The sequence below is a fragment of the Patiria miniata genome, unplaced genomic scaffold, assembly GCF_015706575.1.
Source record: "Patiria miniata isolate m_02_andy unplaced genomic scaffold, ASM1570657v1 HiC_scaffold_1, whole genome shotgun sequence".
In the NCBI taxonomy this organism is placed as follows: domain Eukaryota; kingdom Metazoa; phylum Echinodermata; class Asteroidea; order Valvatida; family Asterinidae; genus Patiria; species Patiria miniata.
Window position 1 is genome coordinate 29,386,065 of NW_024037047.1, and position 22,524 is coordinate 29,408,588.

Below are 22,524 nucleotides of genomic sequence, written 5' to 3' on the forward strand. Positions count from 1 at the left end.
GCCTGTCAGCGCCAACCTTCATGGCTCTCATGTATCCCGGTCTAAAGGTACCTTAACATAGACGGATCTGGACAAACTTTACACCGTTGGAAAGGGGATGAATGGGCCAACCAGCATGCAAAATATCAAGGCGCCAGAGTTTAAACTTTTGGAGAAAACTGCAGATGTAGTAGCTGATGCCACTAGTTTCGTTTTTGTGCAGTAAGTCCCATAGGGAGGCCTGTCAGCGCCAACCTTCATGGCTCTCATGTATCCCGGTCTAAAGGTACCTTAACATAGACGGATCTGGACAAACTTTACACCGTTGGAAAGGGGATGAATGGGCCAACCACCATGCAAAATATCAAGGCGCCCCCTGAAACTGTTGGAGAAAACTGCAGATGTAGTAGCTGATGCCCCAAGTTTCGTTTTTGTGCAGTTAGTCCCTAGGAGGCCTGTCAGCGCCAACCTTCATGGCTCTCATGTATCCAGTCTAAGGGTACCTTAACATAGACGGATCTGGACAAACTTTACACCGTTGGTAAGGGGATGAATGGGCCAACCAGCATGCAAAATATCAAGGCGCCAGACTTGAAACTTTTGGAGAAAACTGCAGATGTAGTAGCTGATACCACTAGTTTCGTTTTTGTGCAGTAAGTCCCATAGGGAGGCCTGTCAGCGCCAACCTTTATGGCTCTCATGTATCCCGTCTAAAGGTACCTTAACATGGACGGTCTGGACAAACTTTACACCGTTGGGAAGCGGATGAATGGGCCAACCAGCATGCATAATTTCAAGGCGCCAGACTTCAAACTTTTGAAGAAAACTGCAGATGTAGTAGCTGATGCCACTAGTTTCGTTTTTGTGCAGTTAGTCCCATAGGGAGGCCTGTCAGCGCCAACCGACATCGCTCTCATGTATCCCGGTCTAAAGGTACCTTTTCATAGACGGTTCTGGACAAACTTTACACCGTTGGGAAGGGATGAATGGGCCAACAAGCATGCAAAATTCAAGGCGCCAGACCTGAAACTTTTGGAGAAAACTGCAGATGTAGTAGCTGATGCCACTAGTTTCGTTTTTGTGCAGTAAGTCCCATAGGGAGGCCTGTCAGCGCCAACCTTCATGGCTCTCATGTATCCCGGTCTAAAGGTACCTTAACATGGACGATTCTGGACAAACTTTACACCGTTGGGAAGCGGATGAATGGGCCAATCGGCATGCAAAATATCAAGGCGCCAGACTTCAAACTTTTGAAGAAAACTGCAGATGTAGTAGCTGATGCCCCTAGTTTCGTTTTGTGCAGTTAGTCCCATAGGGAGGCCTGTCAGCGCCAACCTTCATGGCTCTCATGTATCCCGGTCTAAAGGTACCTTAACATAGACGGATCTGGACAAACTTTACACCGTTGGAAAGGGGATGAATGGGCCAACCAGCATGCAAAATTTCAAGGCGCCAGACCTGAAATTTTGGAGAAAACTGCAGATGTAGTAGCTGATGCCACTAGTTTCGTTTTTGTGCAGTAAGTCCCATAGGGAGGCCTGTCAGCGCCAACCTTCATGGCTCTCATGTATCCCGGTCTAAAGGTACCTTAACATAGACGATTCTGGACAAACTTTACACCGTTGGAAAGGGGATGAATGGGCCAACCAGCATGCAAAATATCAAGGCGCCAGACTTGAAACTTTTGGAGAAAACTGCAGATGTAGTAGCTGATGCCCTAGTTTCGTTTTTGTGCAGTAAGTCCCATAGGGAGGCCTGTCAGCGCCAACCTTCATGGCTCTCATGTATCCCGGTCTAAAGGTACCTTAACATAGACGGATCTGGACAAACTTTACACCGTTGGAAAGGGGATGAATGGGCCAACCAGCATGCAAAATATTAAGGCGCCAGACCTGAAACTTTTGGAGAAAACTGCAGATGTAGTAGCTGATGCCACTAGTTTCGTTTTTGTGCAGTTAGTCCCATAGGGAGGCCTGTCAGCGCCAACCTTCATGGCTCTCATGTATCCCGGTCTAAAGGTACCTTAACATAGACGGATCTGGACAAACTTTACACCGTTGAAAGGGGATGAATGGGCCAACCAGCATGCAAAATATCAAGGCGCCAGACTTCAAACTTTTGAAAAAACTGCAGATGTAGTAGCTGATGCCACTAGTTTCGTTTTTGTGCATTAGTCCCATAGGGAGGCCTGTCAGCGCCAACCGACATCGCTCTCATGTATCCCGGTCTAAAGGTACCTTAACATAGACGGATCTGGACAAACTTTACACCGTTGGAAAGGGGATGAATGGGCCAACCAGCATGCAAAATATCAAGGCGCCAGACTTTAAACTTTGGAGAAAACTGCAGATGTAGTAGCTGATGCCACTAGTTTCGTTTTTGTGCAGTAAGTCCCATAGGAGGCTGTCAGCGCCAACCTTCATGGCTCTCATGTATCCCGGTCTAAAGGTACCTTAACATAGACGATTCTGGACAAACTTTACACCGTTGGGAGGCGATGAATGGGCCAATCAGCATGCAAATTTCAAGGCGCCAGACTTCAAACTTTTGAAGAAAACTGCAGATGTAGTAGCTGATGCCACTAGTTTCGTTTTTGTGCACTTAGTCCCATAGGGAGGCCTGTCAGCGCCAACCGACATCGCTCTCATGTATCCCGGTCTAAAGGTACCTTTTCATAGACGGTTCTGGACAAACTTTACACCGTTGGAAGCGGATGAATGGGCCAACAAGCATGCAAAATTCAAGGCGCCAGACCTGAAACTTTTGGAGAAAACTGCAGATGTAGTAGCTGATGCCACTAGTTTCGTTTTTGTGCAGTTAGTCCATAGGGAGGCCTGTCAGCGCCAACCGACATCGCTCTCATGTATCCCGGTCTAAAGGTACCTTAACATAGACGATTCTGGACAAACTTTACACCGTTGGGAGCGGATGAATGGGCCAACCAGCATGCAAAATATCAAGGCGCCAGACTTGAAACTTTTGGAGAAAACTGCAGATGTAGTAGCTGATGCCACTAGTTTCGTTTTTGTGCAGTAAGTCCCATAGGGAGGCCTGTCAGCGCCACCTTCATGGCTCTCATGTATCCCGGTCTAAAGTACCTTAACATAGACGGTTCTGGACAAACTTTACACCGTTGGGAAGCGGATGAATGGGCCAACCAGCATGCAAAATTCAAGGCGCCAGACCTGAAACTTTTGGAGAAAACTGCAGATGTAGTAGCTGATGCCACTAGTTTCGTTTTTGTGCAGTAAGTCCCATAGGGAGGCCTGTCAGCGCCAACCTTCATGGCTCTCATGTACCGGTCTAAAGGTACCTTAACATAGACGGTTCTGGACAAACTTTACACCGTTGGAAAGGGGATGAATGGGCCAACCAGCATGCAAAATATCAAGGCGCCAGATTTGAAACTTTTGGAGAAAACTGCAGATGTAGTAGCTGATGCCACTAGTTTCGTTTTTTGTGCAGTAAGTCCCATAGGGAGGCCTGTCAGCGCCAACCTTCATGGCTCTCATGTATCCCGGTCTAAAGGTACCTTAACATAGACGGATCTGGACAAACTTTACACCGTTGGAAAGGGGATGAATGGGCCAACCCCATGCAAAATATTCAGGCGCCAGACTTGAAACTGTTGGAGAAAACTGCAGATGTAGTAGCTGATGCCCCAAGTTTCGTTTTTGTGCAGTTAGTCCCATAGGGAGGCCTGTCAGCGCCAACCTCATCATGCTCTCATGTATCCCGGTCTAAAGGTACCTTAACATAGACGATCTGGACAAACTTTACACCGTTGGAAAGGGGATGAATGGGCCAACCAGCATGCAAAATATCAAGGCGCCAGACTTGAAACTTTTGGAGAAAACTGCAGATGTAGTAGCTGATGCCACTAGTTTCGTTTTTGTGCAGTAAGTCCCATAGGGAGGCCTGTCAGCGCCAACCTTCATGGCTCTCATGTATCCCGGTCTAAAGTACCTTAACATGGACGGATTCTGGACAAACTTTACACCGTTGGGAAGCGGATGAATGGGCCAATCAGCATGCAAAATTTCAAGGCGCCAGACTTCAAACTTTTGGAGAAAACTGCAGATGTAGTAGCTGATGCCACTAGTTTCGTTTTTGTGCACTTAGTCCCATAGGGAGGCCTGTCAGCGCCAACCGACATCGCTCTCATGTATCCCGGTCTAAAGGTACCTTTCATAGACGGTTCTGGACAAACTTTACACCGTTGGGAAGCGGATGAATGGGCCAACAAGCATGCAAAATTCAAGGCGCCAAACCTGAAACTTTTGGAGAAAACTGCAGATGTAGTAGCTGATGCCACTAGTTTCGTTTTTGTGCAGTTAGTCCCATAGGGAGGCCTGTCAGCGCCAACCGACATCGCTCTCATGTATCCCGGTCTAAAGGTACCTTAACATAGACGATTCTGAACAAACTTTACACCGTTGGGAAGCGGATGAATGGGCCAACCAGCATGCAAAATTTCAAGGCGCCAAACCTGAAACTTTTGGAGAAAACTGCAGATGTAGTAGCTGATGCCACTAGTTTCGTTTTTGTGCAGTTAGTCCCATAGGGAGGCCTGTCAGCGCCAACCGACATCGCTCTCATGTATCCCGGTCTAAAGGTACCTTAACATAGACGGTTCTGGACAAACCTTACACCGTTGGAAGCGGATGAATGGGCCAACCAGCATGCCAAATTCAAGGCGCCAGACTTCAAACTTTTGGAGAAAACTGCAGATGTAGTAGCTGATGCCACTAGTTTCGTTTTTGTGCAGTAAGTCCCGTAGGGAGGCCTGTCAGCGCCAACATTCATGGCTCTCATGTATCCCGGTCTAAAGGTACCTTAAATGGACGGTTCTGGACAAACTTGACACCGTGGAAGCGGATGAATTGGCCAACCAGCATGCAAAATTCAAGGCGCCAGACTTGAAACTTTTGGAGAAAACTGCAGATGTAGTAGCTGATGCCACTAGTTTCGTTTTTGTGCAGTTAGTCCCATAGGGAGGCCTGTCAGCGCCAACCGACATCGCTCTCATGTATCCCGGTCTAAAGGTACCTTAACATAGACGATTCTGGACAAACTTTACACCGTTGGGAAGCGGATGAATGGGCCAACCAGCATGCAAAATGTCAAGGCGCCAGACTTCAAACTTTTGGAGAAAACTGCAGATGTAGTAGCTGATGCCACTAGTTTCGTTTTTGTGCAGTAAGTCCCATAGGGAGGCCTGTCAGCGCCAACCTTCATGCTCTCATGTATCCCGGTCTAAAGGTACCTTAACATGGACGGTTCTGGACAAACTTTACACCCTTGGGAAGCGGATGAATTGGCCAACCAGCATGCAAAATTCAAGGCGCCAGACCTGAAACTTTTGGAGAAAACTGCAGATGTAGTAGCTGATGCCACTAGTTTCGTTTTTGTGCACTTAGTCCCATAGGGAGGCCTGTCAGCGCCAACCGACATCGCTCTCATGTATCCCGGTCTAAAGGTACCTTAATATAGACGGTTCTGGACAAACTTTACACCGTTGGAAAGCGGATGAATGGGCCAACCAGCATGCAAAATATCAAGGCGCCAGACCTGAAACTTTTGGAGAAAACTGCAGATGTAGTAGCTGATGCCACTAGTTTCGTTTTTGTGCAGTAAGTCCCATAAGGAGGCCTGTCAGCGCCAACCTTCATGGCTCTCATGTATCCCGGTCTAAAGGTACCTTAACATAGACGGATCTGGACAAACTTTACACCGTTGGAAGGGGATGAATGGGCCAACCAGCATGCAAAATTTCATGGCGCCAGACATGAAACTTTTGGAGAAAACTGCAGATGTAGTAGCTGATGCCACTAGTTTCGTTTTTGTGCAGTAAGTCCCATAAGGAGGCCTGTCAGCGCCAACCTTCATGGCTCTCATGTATCCCGGTCTAAAGGTACCTTAACATAGACGGATCTGGACAAACTTTACACCGTTGGAAAGGAAATGAATGGGCCAACCAGCATGCAAAATATTAAGGCGCCAGACTTGAAACTGTTGGAGAAAACTGCAGATGTAGTAGCTGATGCCCCAAGTTTCGTTTTTGTGCAGTAAGTCCCATAAGGAGGCCTGTCAGCGCCAACCTTCATGGCTCTCATGTATCCCGGTCTAAAGGTACTTTAACATGGACGATTCTGGACAAACTTTACACTGTTGGGAAGCGAATGAATGGGCCAATCGCATGTAAAATTTCAAGGCGCCAGACTTCAAACTTTTGAAGAAAACTGCAGATGTAGTTGCTGATGCCCCAAGTTTCGTTTTTGTGCAGTTAGTCCCATAGGGAGGCCTGTCAGCGCCAACCTTCATGGCTCTCATGTATCCCGGTCTAAAGGTACCTTAACATAGATGGATCTGGACAAACTTTACACCGTTGGAAAGGGGATGAATGGACCAACCAGCATGCAAAATATCAAGGCGCCAGATTTGAAACTTTTGGAGAAAACTGCAGATGTAGTAGCTGATACCACTAGTTTTCGTTTTTGTGCAGTAAGTCCCATAGGGAGGCCTGTCAGCGCCAACCTTCATGGCTCTCATGTATCCCGGTCTAAAGGTACCTTAACATAGACGGATCTGGACAAACTTTACACCGTTGGAAAGGAGATGAATGGGCCAACCACCATGCAAAATATTGAGGCGCCAGACCTGAAACTGTTGGAGAAAACTGCAGATGTAGTAGCTGATGCCCAAAGTTTCGTTTTTGTGCAGTTAGTCCCATAGGGAGGCCTGTCAGCGCCAACCTTCATGGCTCTCATGTATCCCGGTCTAAAGGTACCTTAACTTGGACGGATCTGGACAAACTTTACACCGTTGGGAAGGGGATGAATGGGCCAACCAGCATGCAAAATATCAAGGCGCCAGAGTTTAAACTTTTGGAGAAAACTGCAGATGTAGTAGCTGATACCACTAGTTTCGTTTTTGTGCAGTCAGTCCCATAGGGAGGCCTGTCAGCGCCAACCTTCATGGCTCTCATGTATCCCGGTCTAAAGGTACTTTAACATGGACGATTCTGGACAAACTTTACACCGTTGGAAAGCGGATGAATGGGCCAATGAGCATGTAAATTTCAAGGCGCCAGACTTCAAACTTTTGAAGAAAACTGCAGATGTAGTAGCTGATGCCACTAGTTTCGTTTTTGTGCACTTAGTCCCATAGGGAGGCCTGTCAGCGCCAACCGACATCGCTCTCATGTATCCCGGTCTAAAGGTACCTTTTCATAGACGGTTCTGGACAAACTTTACACCGTTGGGAAGCGGATGAATGGGCCAACAAGCATGCAAAATTCAAGGCGCCAAACCTGAAACTTTTGGAGAAAACTGCAGATGTAGTAGCTGATGCCACTAGTTTCGTTTTTGTGCAGTTAGTCCCATAGGGAGGCCTGTCAGCGCCAACCGACATCGCTCTCATGTATCCCGGTCTAAAGGTACCTTAACATGGACGATTCTGAACAAACTTACACCGTTGGGAAGCGGATGAATGGGCCAACCAGCATGCCAAATGTCAAGGCGCCAGACTTCAAACTTTTGGAGAAAACAGCACATGTAGTAGCTGATGCCACTAGTTTAGTTTTTGTGCAGTAAGTCCCGTAGGGAGGCCTCTCAGCGCCAACATTCATGGCTCTCATGTATCCCGGTCAAAGGTACCTTATAATGGACGGTTCTGGACAAACTTGACACCCTTGGGAAGCGGATGAATTGGCCAACCAGCATGCCAAATTCAAGGCGCCAACCTGAAACTTTTGGAGAAAACTGCAGATGTAGTAGCTGATGCCACTAGTTTTGTTTTTGTGCAGTAAGTCCACTAGGGAGGCCTGTCAGCGCCAACCTTCATGGCTCTCATGTATCCCGGTCTAAAGGTACCTTAATATAGACGGTTCTGGACAAACTTTACACTGTTGGAAAGCGGATGAATGGGCCAACAAGCATGCAAAATATCAAGGCGCCAGACCTGAAATTTTGGCGAAAACTGCAGATGTAGTAGCTGATGCCACTAGTTTCGTTTTTGTGCAGTTAGTCCCATAGGGAGGCCTGTCAGCGCCAACCGACATCGCTCTCATGTATCCCGGTCTAAAGGTACCTTAACATAGACGGTTCTGGACAAACTTGACACCCTTGGGAAGCGGATGAATTGGCCAACCAGCATGCAAAATTCAAGGCGCCAAACCTGAAACTTTTGGAGAAAACTGCAGATGTAGTAGCTGATGCCCCAGTTTCGTTTTTGTGCAGTTAGTCCCATAGGGAGGCCTGTGAGCGCCAACCGACATCGCTCTCATGTATCCCGGTCTAAAGGTACCTTAATATAGATGGTTCTGGACAAACTTGACACCCTTGGGAAGCGATGAATGTGCCACCCAGCATGCAAAATTTCAAGGCGCCAGATTTCAAACTTTTGGAGAAAACGGCAGATGTAGTAGCTGATGCCCCTAGTTTTGATATTGTGCAGTAAGTCCCATAAGGAGGCCTGTCAGCGCCAACCTTCATGGCTCTCATGTATCCCGGTCTAAAGGTACCTTAACATAGACGAATCTGGACAAACTTTACACCGTTGGAAAGGGGATGAATGGGCCAACCAGCATGCAAAATTCAAGGCGCCAGACTTGAAACTTTTGGAGAAAACTGCAGATCTAGTAGCTGATGCCACTAGTTTCGATTTTGTGCAGTAAGTCCCATAGGAAGGCCTGTCAGCGCCCACCTTCATGGCTCTGATGTATCCCGGTCTAAAGGTACCTTAACATGGACGATTCTGGACAAACTTTACACCGTTGGGAAGCGGATGAATGGGCCAACAAGCATGCAAAATTCAAGGCGCCAAACCTGAAACTTTTGGAGAAAACTGCAGATGTAGTAGCTGATGCCACTAGTTTGTTTTTGTGCAGTAAGTCCCCTAGGGAGGCCTGTCAGCGCCAACCTTCATGGCTCTCATGTATCCCGGTCTAAAGGTACCTTAATATAGACGGTTCTGGACAAACTTTACACTGTTGGAAAGCGGATGAATGGGCCAACCAGCATGCAAAATATCAAGGCGCCAGACCTGAAAATTTTGGCGAAAACTGCAGATGTAGTAGCTGATGCCACTAGTTTCGTTTTTGTGCAGTTAGTCCCATAGGGAGGCCTGTCAGCGCCAACCGACATCGCTCTCATGTATCCCGGTCTAAAGGTACCTTAACATAGACGGTTCTGGACAAACTTTACACCGTTGGGAAAGGGGATGAATGGGCCAACCAGCATGCAAAATTTCATTGCGCCAGACATGAAACTTTTGGAGAAAACTGCAGATGTAGTAGCTGATGCCACTAGTTTCGTTTTGGTGCAGTATGTCCCATAGGAGGCCTGTCAGCGCCAACCTTCATGGCTCTCATGTATCCCGGTCTAAAGGTACCTTAACATAGACGGATCTGGACAAACTTTACACCGTTGGAAAGGGGAGGAATGGGCCAACCAGCATGCAAAATATCAAGGCGCCAGACTTGAAATTGTTGGAGAAAACTGCAGATGTAGTAGCTGATGCCACTAGTTTCGTTTTTGTGCAGTTAGTCCCATAGGGAGGCCTGTCAGCGCCAACCGACATCGCTCTCATGTATCCCGGTCTAAAGGTACCTTAATATAGACGTTTCTGGACAAACTTTACACCGTTGGGAAAGGGGATGAATGGGCCAACCAGCATGCAAAATTTCATGTCGCCAGACATGAAACTTTTGGAGAAAACTGCAGATGTAGTAGCTGATGCCACTAGTTTCGTTTTTGTGCAGTAAGTCCCATAAGGAGGCCTGTCAGCGCCAACCTTCATGGCTCTCATGTATCCCGGTCTAAAGGTACCCTAACATAGACGGATCTGGACAAACTTTACACCGTTGGAAAGGAAATGAAAGGGCCAACCACCATGCAAAATATCAAGGCGCCAGACTTGAAACTGTTGGAGAAAACTGCAGATGTAGTAGCTGATGCCACTAGTTTCGTTTTTGTGCAGTTAGTCCCATAGGGAGGCCTGTCAGCGCCAACCGACATCGCTCTAATGTATCCCGGTCTAAAGGTACCTTAATATAGACGGTTCTGGACAAACTTTACACCGTTGAAAAAGGGGATGAATGGGCCAACCAGCATGCAAAATTTCATGGCGCCAGACCTGAAACTTTTGGAGAAAACTGCAAATGTAGTAGCTGATGCCACCAGTTTCGTTTTTGTGCAGTAAGTCCCATAGGGAGGCCTGTCAGCGCCACCCTTCATGGCTCTCATGTATCCCGGTCTAAAGGTACCTTAACATGGACGGTTCTGGACAAACTTGATACCCTTTGGAAGCGGATGAATGGGCCAACCAGCATGCAAAATTTCAAGGCGCCAGACTTCAAACTTTTGGAGAAAACGGCAGATGTAGTAGCTGATGCCACTAGTTTCGTTTTTGTGCACTTAGTCCCATAGGGAGGCCTGTCAGCGCCAACCTTCATGGCTCTCATGTATCCCGGTCTAAAGGTACCTTAATATAGACGGTTCTGGACAAACTTTACACTGTTGGGAAGCGGATGAATGGGCCAACCAGCATGCGAAATATCAAGGCGCCAGACCTGAAACTTTTGGAGAAAACTGCAGATGTAGTAGCTGATGCCACTAGTTTCGTTTTTGTGCAGTTAGTAGCATAGGGAGGCCTGTCAGCGCCAACCGACATCGCTCTCATGTATCCCAGTCTAAAGGTACCTTAACATAGACGAATCTGGACAAACTTTACACCGTTGGAAAGGGGATGAATGGGCCAACCAGCATGCAAAATATCAAGGCGCCAGACTTGAAACATTTGAAGAAAACTGCAGATGTAGTAGCTGATACCACTAGTTTCGTTTTTGTGCAGTAAGTCCCATAGGGAGGCCTGTCAGCGCCCACCTTCTTGGCTCTGATGTATCCCGGTCTAAAGGTACCTTAAGATGGACGATTCTGGACAAACTTGACACCCTTGTTAAGCGGATGAATTGGCCAACCAGCATGCAAAATTTAAAGGCACCAGACTTCAAACTTTTGGAGAAAACTGCAGATGTAGTAGCTGATGCCACTAGTTTCGTTTTTGTGCAGTTAGTCCCATAGGGAGGCCTGTCAGCGCCAACCGACATCGCTCTCATGTATCCCGGTCTAAAGGTACCTTAATATAGACGTTTCTGGACAAACTTTACACCGTTGGGAAAGGGGATCAATGGGCCAACCAGCATGCAAAATTTCATGTCGCCAGACATGAAACTTTTGGAGAAAACTGCAGATGTAGTAGCTGATGCCACTAGTTTCGTTTTTGTGCAGTAAGTCCCATAAGGAGGCCTGTCAGCGCCAACCTTCATGGCTCTCATGTATCCCGGTCTAAAGGTACCCTAACATAGACGGATCTGGACAAACTTTACACCGTTGGAAAGGAAATGAAAGGGCCAACCACCATGCAAAATATCAAGGCGCCAGACTTGAAACTGTTGGAGAAAACTGCAGATGTAGTAGCTGATGCCACTAGTTTCGTTTTTGTGCAGTTAGTCCCATAGGGAGGCCTGTCAGCGCCAACCGACATCGCTCTAATGTATCCCGGTCTAAAGGTACCTTAATATAGACGGTTCTGGACAAACTTTACACCGTTGAAAAAGGGGATGAATGGGCCAACCAGCATGCAAAATTTCATGGCGCCAGACCTGAAACTTTTGGAGAAAACTGCAAATGTAGTAGCTGATGCCACCAGTTTCGTTTTTGTGCAGTAAGTCCCATAGGGAGGCCTGTCAGCGCCACCCTTCATGGCTCTCATGTATCCCGGTCTAAAGGTACCTTAACATGGACGGTTCTGGACAAACTTGATACCCTTTGGAAGCGGATGAATGGGCCAACCAGCATGCAAAATTTCAAGGCGCCAGACTTCAAACTTTTGGAGAAAACGGCAGATGTAGTAGCTGATGCCACTAGTTTCGTTTTTGTGCACTTAGTCCCATAGGGAGGCCTGTCAGCGCCAACCTTCATGGCTCTCATGTATCCCGGTCTAAAGGTACCTTAATATAGACGGTTCTGGACAAACTTTACACTGTTGGGAAACGGATGAATGGGCCAACCAGCATGCGAAATATCAAGGCGCCAGACCTGAAACTTTTGGAGAAAACTGCAGATGTAGTAGCTGATGCCACTAGTTTCGTTTTTGTGCAGTTAGTAGCATAGGGAGGCCTGTCAGCGCCAACCGACATCGCTCTCATGTATCCCAGTCTAAAGGTACCTTAACATAGACGAATCTGGACAAACTTTACACCGTTGGAAAGGGGATGAATGGGCCAACCAGCATGCAAAATATCAAGGCGCCAGACTTGAAACATTTGAAGAAAACTGCAGATGTAGTAGCTGATACCACTAGTTTCGTTTTTGTGCAGTAAGTCCCATAGGGAGGCCTGTCAGCGCCCACCTTCTTGGCTCTGATGTATCCCGGTCTAAAGGTACCTTAAGATGGACGATTCTGGACAAACTTGACACCCTTGTTAAGCGGATGAATTGGCCAACCAGCATGCAAAATTTAAAGGCACCAGACTTCAAACTTTTGGAGAAAACTGCAGATGTAGTAGCTGATGCCACTAGTTTCGTTTTTGTGCAGTAAGTCCCATAGGGAGGCCTGTCAGCGCCAACCTTCATGGCTCTCATGTATCCCGGTCTAAAGGAACCTTAACATGACCAGCTCTGAACAAACTTGACACTCTTGGGAAGCGGATGAATGGGCCAACCAGCATGTAAAATTTCAAGGCGCCAGACTTCAAACTTTTGAAGAAAACTACAGATGTAGTAGCTGATGCCACTAGTTTAGTTTTTGTGCAGTAAGTCCCGTAGGGAGGCCTGTCAGCGCCAACCTTCATGGCTCTCATGTATCCCGGTCTAAAGGTACCTTAACATGGACGGTTCTGGACAAACTTGATACCCTTTGGAAGCGGATGAATGGGCCAACTAGCATGCAAAATTTCAAGGCGCCAGACTTCAAACTTTTGGAGAAAACGGCAGATGTAGTAGCTGATGCCACTAGTTTCGTTTTTGTCCACTTAGTCCCATAGGGAGGCCTGTCAGCGCCAACCTTCATGGCTCTCATGTATCCCGGTCTAAAGGTACCTTAATATAGACGGTTCTGGACAAACTTTACACTGTTGGGAAGCGGATGAATGGGCCAACCAGCATGCGAAATATCAAGGCGCCAGACCTGAAACTTTTGGAGAAAACTGCAAATGTAGTAGCTGATGCCACTAGTTTCGTTTTTGTGCAGTTAGTCCCATAGGGAGGCCTGTCAGCGCCAACCGACATCGCTCTCATGTATCCCGGTCTAAAGGTACCTTAAGATGGACGAATCTGGACAAACTTTACACCGTTGGAAAGGGGATGAATGGGCCAACCAGCATGCAAAATATCAAGGCGCCAGACTTGAAACATTTGAAGAAAACTGCAGATGTAGTAGCTGATACCACTAGTTTCGTTTTTGTGCAGTAAGTCCCATAGGGAGGCCTGTCAGCGCCCACCTTCTTGGCTCTCATGTATCCCGGTCTAAAGGTACCTTAAGATGGACGATTCTGGACAAACTTGACACCCTTGGGAAGCGGATGAATTGGCCAACCAGCATGCAAAATTTCAAGGCACCAGACTTCAAACTTTTGAAGAAAACTACAGATGTAGTAGCTGATGCCACTAGTTTAGTTTTTGTGCAGTAAGTCCCGTAGGGAGGCCTGTCAGCGCCAACCTTCATGGCTCTCATGTATCCCGGTCTAAAGGTACCTTAACATAGACGATTCTGGACAAACTTGACACCCTTGGGAAGCGGATGAATTGGCCAACCAGCATGCAAAATTTCAAGGCACCAGACTTCAAACTTTTGGAGAAAACTGCAGATGTAGTAGCTGATGCCACTAGTTTCGTTTTTGTGCAGTAAGTCCCTTAGGGAGGCCTGTCAGCGCCAACCTTCATGGCTCTAATGACCCGGTCTAAAGGTACCTTAACATGACCAGCTCTGGACAAACTTGACACCCTTGGGAAGCGGATGAATGGGCCAACCAGCATGTAAAATTTCAAGGCGCCAGACTTCAAACTTTTGAAGAAAACTACAGATGTAGTCGCTGATGCCACTAGTTTAGTTTTTAAATCTAAAATTAATGTGGCCTGACGTTGCGAACTTAGCAAGTTCTTCTTCAGAGGCTAAAACAGAAATGACAGAGATACATACATTAACATGGGGGTGCACACAAACATGCAGGGCTGAAAGAAGAAACACAAAAGGAGGATTAGGAGGGAAAGGTGTGGAAAGATGCAGGGGAGGGTGGATGAGAGAACAAAGAAACAAAGGGAGATGGCAAACCACAAGGGGTCTGGTGTAAACAGGGGAGGGACCAGAAAGGGGAAGGATCAAAGGTCACAGGGAGTGGGAACGGACAAAAGAGTGTGAGAGTGAGGGATGATGCGGGGGGGGGGACAGTATAGAGGTGGAAAGGGATGAAAGATGGCGGGAGATGTGTAAACACAAACAAGGAAGACCAGATGGATTATCTGTAACAGAGGACAATGGAGGAAGAAAAGGATTAATCATTTCCAAGTTGGATGTTGAGACCATGTGGTTGAATAGTTCGAAGACGATTCATCCACACCTTCTCTCTGCTGAGGCGAACTGACTCTTTGCGATGGCCAAGAGATTCAATGCCCTGCAAAATCATATCAGAAATGGAGTGGTTAGGCAGGTTGAAGTGATGACCAACAGGGGTGTCTAGTTTCTTGGTGTTGACCGTTGACCGATGGGCATAGAAACGCTTCTTGAGCGTATTCTTAGTCTCACCTACATACTGCACTCCACAGACCCTGCAAGAAATGAGATATATGACATTAGAGGTGTTACAAGTGATGTTACCAATGGTTCTGTGGGTAGTGACAGAAGAGTGGCCAGAAAAGGAGTCAGACTCCTGGATATGAATCTGGCAGACAACACATCTGGAACTGCACTTGAAAGTACCATGCTGGGTGGGAGGGGATGCATCTAAGGATGGGACTTCAGCTCGAACAATCAAGTCCCGTAGATTTCGAGGACGCCTGTAAGCCAATGTGGGGCCGTTGGGGATGGCGCGGGCAAGGCGATCTGAAGTATGGAGGATATGATGATTGTCATTAGTGATTTTGCGGAGGGGAGGGAGATTGGGGTGAAACGTGGTAACCAAGGGAATCATGGGTTTGGCCATGGCATCAGGGGCCTTTCCCGTGAGAGCTTGATTTCTGGGGATAGATTTAGCTCTGGCAATGGCACGATGAACTTGGCGAGAGCTGTGACCCCTGGCCACCAAGTTGTTCTTCAGTATCTGTGTATGGCGGGAGAAGTCGGAATCATTAGAACAAATTCTTCTGAGTCTGAGTGCCTGGCTAAACGCTATGCCAGTTTTGCAGTGCCTGGGGTGACAGCTGGAGGAGTGGAGGTACTGGTGGGTGTCTGTGGGTTTGGAATACAGGTCAGTGGTTAGTGAGTTGCCTTGCTTGCGGACGGTGACATCCAGAAAGTGGGTTTGGTGAGCCGAGAACTCCGATGTGAATTTGATGGTTCTGTGGAAGGAATTGATGTGGTTAGTGAAGGTCAAGAGACTGTCCTCATCACTGGTCCAGATGAAAAACACATCATCAATATATCTCCACCAGATCCAAGGGCGACATGGGGCCGAGGCAAGAATGCGTTCTTCGAGGTCACCCATGAAGAGGCAAGCCATCGACGGGGCCATGCGAGTGCCCATTGCAGTGCCGTGTACCTGTAGATAGTGTTCACCAAGGAAGGAAAAATTGTTCTTCGTTAGTATAAGTCTCATGAGGGTGCCAACATCACTGATGGGAGGAGTCGTGTGTCCTGCCTTGGCCAGAGCCAAGGAGCAAGCACGAACTCCCTCCTCATGTGGGATGTTGGTGTACAGAGATGAGACGTCGAAAGTCCCAATGATGGCTGTGCTGGGAATCTGGTCCTTGATTCCTTCAAGCTTGCGTAGGAAGTCTGGGGTGTCGTGAATGTATGACGAAATCTGTGGGACAAGGGGTTTGAGAAAACTGTCAATGAACAGGGAGATGCGTTCCGTGGGTGAGCCATTACCGGAGATGATGGGTCTACCGGGGTTGCCAGCCTTGTGAATCTTGGGTAGAAGGTAAAATCTGGCAGTCCTACAATCACAGGGAGAAAGAAATTTGTGAGCTTTCTTCGACAACTGGTCACGTGATCGCATATCGTCAAGTACCTGTTGTATATCTTGACAGAAAGTGCCTGTGGGGTCAGAGTCAAGGCGGGTATAGTTAGTGCGATTATCCAACTGGCGGTGGGCCTCATCAATGTACTGCTGACGATCCATGATGACCACAGCTGAACCTTTATCTGCAGGCTTGATGATGATGTCGGTGCGAGAGCGCAAGGAGTTGAGAGCCAGGCGCTCCTCTCTGGGGAGATTATCATGAGTCCTGTGGGGGAAGTTGTCCGGGTTAGTGACTTGGGAATTGATAACTTGAACGTATGTCTCTATGGCTGGCACACGATCTTGGGGGATACCCATGAACTCTTGACTCGAAAAGGCTCTGGCTCACACGGTTCACTGTCCAGGAAAACTCACGCAGGCGGATTCTACGGTAGTATTCCGTGAGATCTTGGCTGAGCTGAACCTGGTTCACAGAACGGGGAGCGGGACAAAAATTGAGACCCTTGGAGAGAAGTTTGTGCTCTGCGTCAGATATAGATGAGGAAGAAAGATTAACTACAGTGTTGACAGGGGGTTCTGGCGGTGGCGTGGTAGATGGGGACCTAGTTTAGTTTTTGTGCAGTAAGTCCCGTAGGGAGGCCTGTCAGCGCCAACCTTCATGGCTCTCATGTATCCCGGTCTAAAGGTACCTTAACATAAACGGTTCTGGACAAACTTGATACCCTTTGGAAGCGGATGAATGGGCCAACCAGCATGCAAAATTTCAAGGCGCCAGACTTCAAACTTTTGGAGAAAACGGCAGATGTAGTAGCTGATGCCACTAGTTTCGTTTTTGTGCACTTAGTCCCATAGGGAGGCCTGTCAGCGCCAACCTTCATGGCTCTCATGTATCCCGGTCTAAAGGTACCTTAATATAGACGGTTCTGGACAAACTTTACACTGTTGGGAAGCGGATGAATGGGCCAACCAGCATGCGAAATATCAAAGCGAAAGACCTGAAACTTTTAAAGAAAACTGCAGATGTAGTAGCTGATGCCACTAGTTTCGTTTTTGTGCAGTTAGTAGCATAGGGAGGCCTGTCAGCGCCAACCGACATCGCTCTCATGTATCCCGGTCTAAAGGTACCTTAACATAGACGAATCTGGACAAACTTTACACCGTTGGAAAGGGGATGAATGGGCCAACCAGCATGCAAAATATCAAGGCGCCAGACTTGAAACATTTGAAGAAAACTGCAGATGTAGTAGCTGATACCACTAGTTTCGTTTTTGTGCAGTAAGTCCCATAGGGAGGCCTGTAAGCGCCCACCTTCTTGGCTCTGATGTATCCCGGTCTAAAGGTACCTTAAGATGGACGATTCTGGACAAACTTGACACCCTTGGGAAGCGGATGAATTGGCCAACCAGCATGCAAAATTTCAAGGCACCAGACTTCAAACTTTTGGAGAAAACTGCAGATGTAGTAGCTGATGCCACTAGTTTCGTTTTTGTGCAGTAAGTCCCTTAGGGAGGCCTGTCAGCGCCAACCTTCATGGCTCTCATGTATCCCGGTCTAAAGGTACCTTAACATGACCAGCTCTGGACAAACTTGACACCCTTGGGAAGCGGATGAATGGGCCAACCAGCATGTAAAATTTCAAGGCGCCAGACTTCAAACTTTTGAAGAAAACTACAGATGTAGTAGCTGATGCCACTAGTTTAGTTTTTGTGCAGTAAGTCCCGTAGGGAGGCCTGTCAGCGCCAACCTTCATGGCTCTCATGTATCCCGGTCTAAAGGTACCTTAACATAGACGGCTCTGGACAAACTTGATACCCTTTGGAAGCGGATGAATGGGCCAACCAGCATGCAAAATTTCAAGGCACCAGACTTCAAACTTTTGGAGAAAACTGCAGATGTAGTAGCTGATGCCACTAGTTTCGTTTTTGTGCAGTAAGTCCCTTAGGGAGGCCTGTCAGCGCCAACCTTCATGGCTCTCATGTATCCAGGTCTAAAGGTACCTTAACATGACCAGCTCTGGACAAACTTGACACCCTTGGGAAGCGGATGAATGGGCCAACCAGCATGTAAAATTTCAAGGCGCCAGACTTCAAACTTTTGAAGAAAACTACAGATGTAGTAGCTGATGCCACTAGTTTAGTTTTTGTGCAGTAAGTCCCGTAGGGAGGCCTGTCAGCGCCAACCTTCATGGCTCTCATGTATCCCGGTCTAAAGGTACCTTAACATGGACGGTTCTGGACAAACTTGATACCCTTTGGAAGCGGATGAATGGGCCAACCAGCATGCAAAATTTCAAGGCGCCAGACTTCAAACTTTTGGAGAAAACGGCAGATGTAGTAGCTGATGCCACTAGTTTCGTTTTTGTGCACTTAGTCCCATAGGGAGGCCTGTCAGCGCCAACCTTCATGGCTCTCATGTATCCCGGTCTAAAGGTACCTTAATATAGACGGTTCTGGACAAACTTTACACTGTTGGGAAGCGGATGAATGGGCCAACCAGCATGCGAAATATCAAGGCGAAAGACCTGAAACTTTTGGAGAAAACTGCAGATGTAGTAGCTGATGCCACTAGTTTCGTTTTTGTGCAGTTAGTAGCATAGGGAGGCCTGTCAGCGCCAACCGACATCGCTCTCATGTATCCCGGTCTAAAGGTACCTTAACATAGACGAATCTGGACAAACTTTACACCGTTGGAAAGCGGATGAATGGGCCAACCAGCATGCAAAATATCAAGGCGCCAGACTTGAAACATTTGAAGAAAACTGCAGATGTAGTAGCTGATACCACTAGTTTAGTTTTTGTGCAGTAAGTCCCGTAGGGAGGCCTGTCAGCGCCAACCTTCATGGCTCACATGTATCCCGGTCTAAAGGTACCTTAACATGACCAGCTCTGGACAAACTTGACACCCTTGGGAAGCGGATGAATGGGCCAACCAGCATGTAAAATTTCAAGGCGCCAGACTTCAAACTTTTGAAGAAAACTACAGATGTAGTAGCTGATGCCACTAGTTTAGTTTTTGTGCAGTAAGTCCCGTAGGGAGGCCTGTCAGCGCCAACCTTCATGGCTCTCATGTATCCCGGTCTAAAGGTACCTTAACATGGACGGTTCTGGACAAACTTGATACCCTTTGGAAGCGGATGAATGGGCCAACTAGCATGCAAAATATCAAGGCGCCAGACTTCAAACTTTTGGAGAAAACGGCAGATGTAGTAGCTGATGCCACTAGTTTCGTTTTTGTGCACTTAGTCCCATAGGGAGGCCTGTCAGCGCCAACCTTCATGGCTCTCATGTATCCCGGTCTAAAGGTACCTTAATATAGACGGTTCTGGACAAACTTTACACTGTTGGGAAGCGGATGAATGGGCCAACCAGCATGCGAAATATCAAGGCGAAAGACCTGAAACTTTTGGAGAAAACTGCAGATGTAGTAGCTGATGCCACTAGTTTCGTTTTTGTGCAGTTAGTAGCATAGGGAGGCCTGTCAGCGCCAACCGACATCGCTCTCATGTATCCCGGTCTAAAGGTACCTTAACATAGACGAATCTGGACAAACTTTACACCGTTGGAAAGGGGATGAATGGGCCAACCAGAATGCAAAATATCAAGGCGCCAGACTTGAAACATTTGAAGAAAACTGCAGATGTAGTAGCTGATACCACTAGTTTCGTTTTTGTGCAGTAAGTCCCATAGGGAGGCCTGTCAGCGCCCACCTTCTTGGCTCTGATGTATCCCGGTCTAAAGGTACCTTAAGATGGACGATTCTGGACAAACTTGACACCCTTGGGAAGCGGATGAATTGGCCAACCAGCATGCAAAATTTCAAGGCACCAGACTTCAAACTTTTGGAGAAAACTGCAGATGTAGTAGCTGATGCCACTAGTTTCGTTTTTGTGCAGTAAGTCCCTTAGGGAGGCCTGTCAGCGCCAACCGACATCGCTCTCATGTATCCCGGTCTAAAGGTACCTTAACATAGACGAATCTGGACAAACTTTACACCGTTGGAAAGGGGATGAATGGGCCAACCAGCATGCAAAATATCAAGGCGCCAGACTTGAAACATTTGAAGAAAACTGCAGATGTAGTAGCTGATACCACTAGTTTCGTTTTTGTGCAGTAAGTCCCATAGGGAGGCCTGTCAGCGCCCACCTTCTTGGCTCTGATGTATCCCGGTCTAAAGGTACCTTAATATGGACGATTCTGGACAAACTTGACACCCTTGGGAAGCGGATGAATTGGCCAACCAGCATGCAAAATTTCAAGGCACCAGACTTCAAACTTTTGGAGAAAACTGCAGATGTAGTAGCTGATGCCACTAGTTTCGTTTTTGTGCAGTAAGTCCCTTAGGGAGGCCTGTCAGCGCCAACCTTCATGGCTCTCATGTATCCCGATCTAAAGGTACCTTAACATGACCAGTTCTGGACAAACTTGACACCCTTGGGAAGCGGATGAATGGGCCAACCAGCATGTAAAATTTCAAGGCGCCAGACTTCAAACTTTTGAAGAAAACTACAGATGTAGTAGCTGATGCCACTAGTTTAGTTTTTGTGCAGTAAGTCCCGTAGGGAGGCCTGTCAGCGCCAACCTTCATGGCTCTCATGTATCCCTGTCTAAAGGTACCTTAACATAGACGATTCTGGACAAACTTGACACCTGGGAAGCGGATGAATTGGCCAACCAGCATGCAAAATTTCAAGGCACCAGACTTCAAACTTTTGGAGAAAACTGCAGATGTAGTAGCTGATGCCACTAGTTTCGTTTTTGTGCAGTAAGTCCCTTAGGGAGGCCTGTCAGCGCCAACCTTCATGGCTCTCATGTATCCCGGTCTAAAGGTACCTTAACATGACCAGCTCTGGACAAACTTGACACCCTTGGGAAGCGGATGAATGGGCAAACCAGCATGTAAAATTTCAAGGCGCCAGACTTCAAACTTTTGAAGAAAACTACAGATGTAGTAGCTGATGCCACTAGTTTAGTTTTTGTGCAGTAAGTCCCGTAGGGAGGCCTGTCAGCGCCAACCTTCATGGCTCTCATGTATCCCGGTCTAAAGGTACCTTAACATAGACGGTTCTGGACAAACTTGATACCCTTTGGAAGCGGATGAATGGGCCAACCAGCATGCAAAATTTCAAGGCGCCAGACTTCAAACTTTTGGAGAAAACGGCAGATGTAGTAGCTGATGCCACTAGTTTCGTTTTTGTCCACTTAGTCCCATAGGGAGGCCTGTCAGCGCCAACCTTCATGGCTCTCATGTATCCCGGTCTAAAGGTACCTTAATATAGACGGTTCTGGACAAACTTTACACTGTTGGGAAGCGGATGAATGGGCCAGCCAGCATGCGAAATATCAAGGCGCCAGACCTGAAACTTTTGGAGAAAACTGCAGATGTAGTAGCTGATGCCACTAGTTTCGTTTTTGTGCAGTTAGTAGCATAGGGAGGCCTGTCAGCGCCAACCGACATCGCTCTCATGTATCCCGGTCTAAAGGTACCTTAACATAGACGAATCTGGACAAACTTTACACCGTTGGAAAGGGATGAATGGGCCAACCAGCATGCAAAATATCAAGGCGCCAGACTTGAAACATTTGAAGAAAACTGCAGATGTAGTAGCTGATACCACTAGTTTCGTTTTTGTGCAGTAAGTTCCATAGGGAGGCCTGTAAGCGCCCACCTTCTTGGCTCTGATGTATCCCGGTCTAAAGGTACCTTAAGATGGACGATTCTGGACAAACTTGACACCCTTGGGAAGCGGATGAATTGGCCAACCAGCATGCAAAATTTCAAGGCACCAGACTTCAAACTTTTGGAGAAAACTGCAGATGTAGTAGCTGATGCCACTAGTTTCGTTTTTGTGCAGTAAGTCCCTTAGGGAGGCCTGTCAGCGCCAACCTTCATGGCTCTCATGTATCCCGGTCTAAAGGTACCTTAACATGACCAGCTCTGGACAAACTTGACACCCTTGGGAAGCGGATGAATGGGCAAACCAGCATGTAAAATTTCAAGGCGCCAGACTTCAAACTTTTGAAGAAAACTACAGATGTAGTAGCTGATGCCACTAGTTTAGTTTTTGTGCAGTAAGTCCCGTAGGGAGGCCTGTCAGCGCCAACCTTCATGGCTCTCATGTATCCCGGTCTAAAGATACCTTAACATAGACGGTTCTGGACAAACTTGATACTCTTTGGAAGCGGATGAATGGGCCAACCATCATGCAAAATTTCAAGGCGCCAGACTTCAAACTTTTTGAGAAAACGGCAGATGTAGTAGCTGATGCCACTAGTTTCGTTTTTGTCCACTTAGTCCCATAGGGAGGCCTGTCAGCGCCAACCTTCATGGCTCTCATGTATCCCGGTCTAAAGGTACCTTAATAT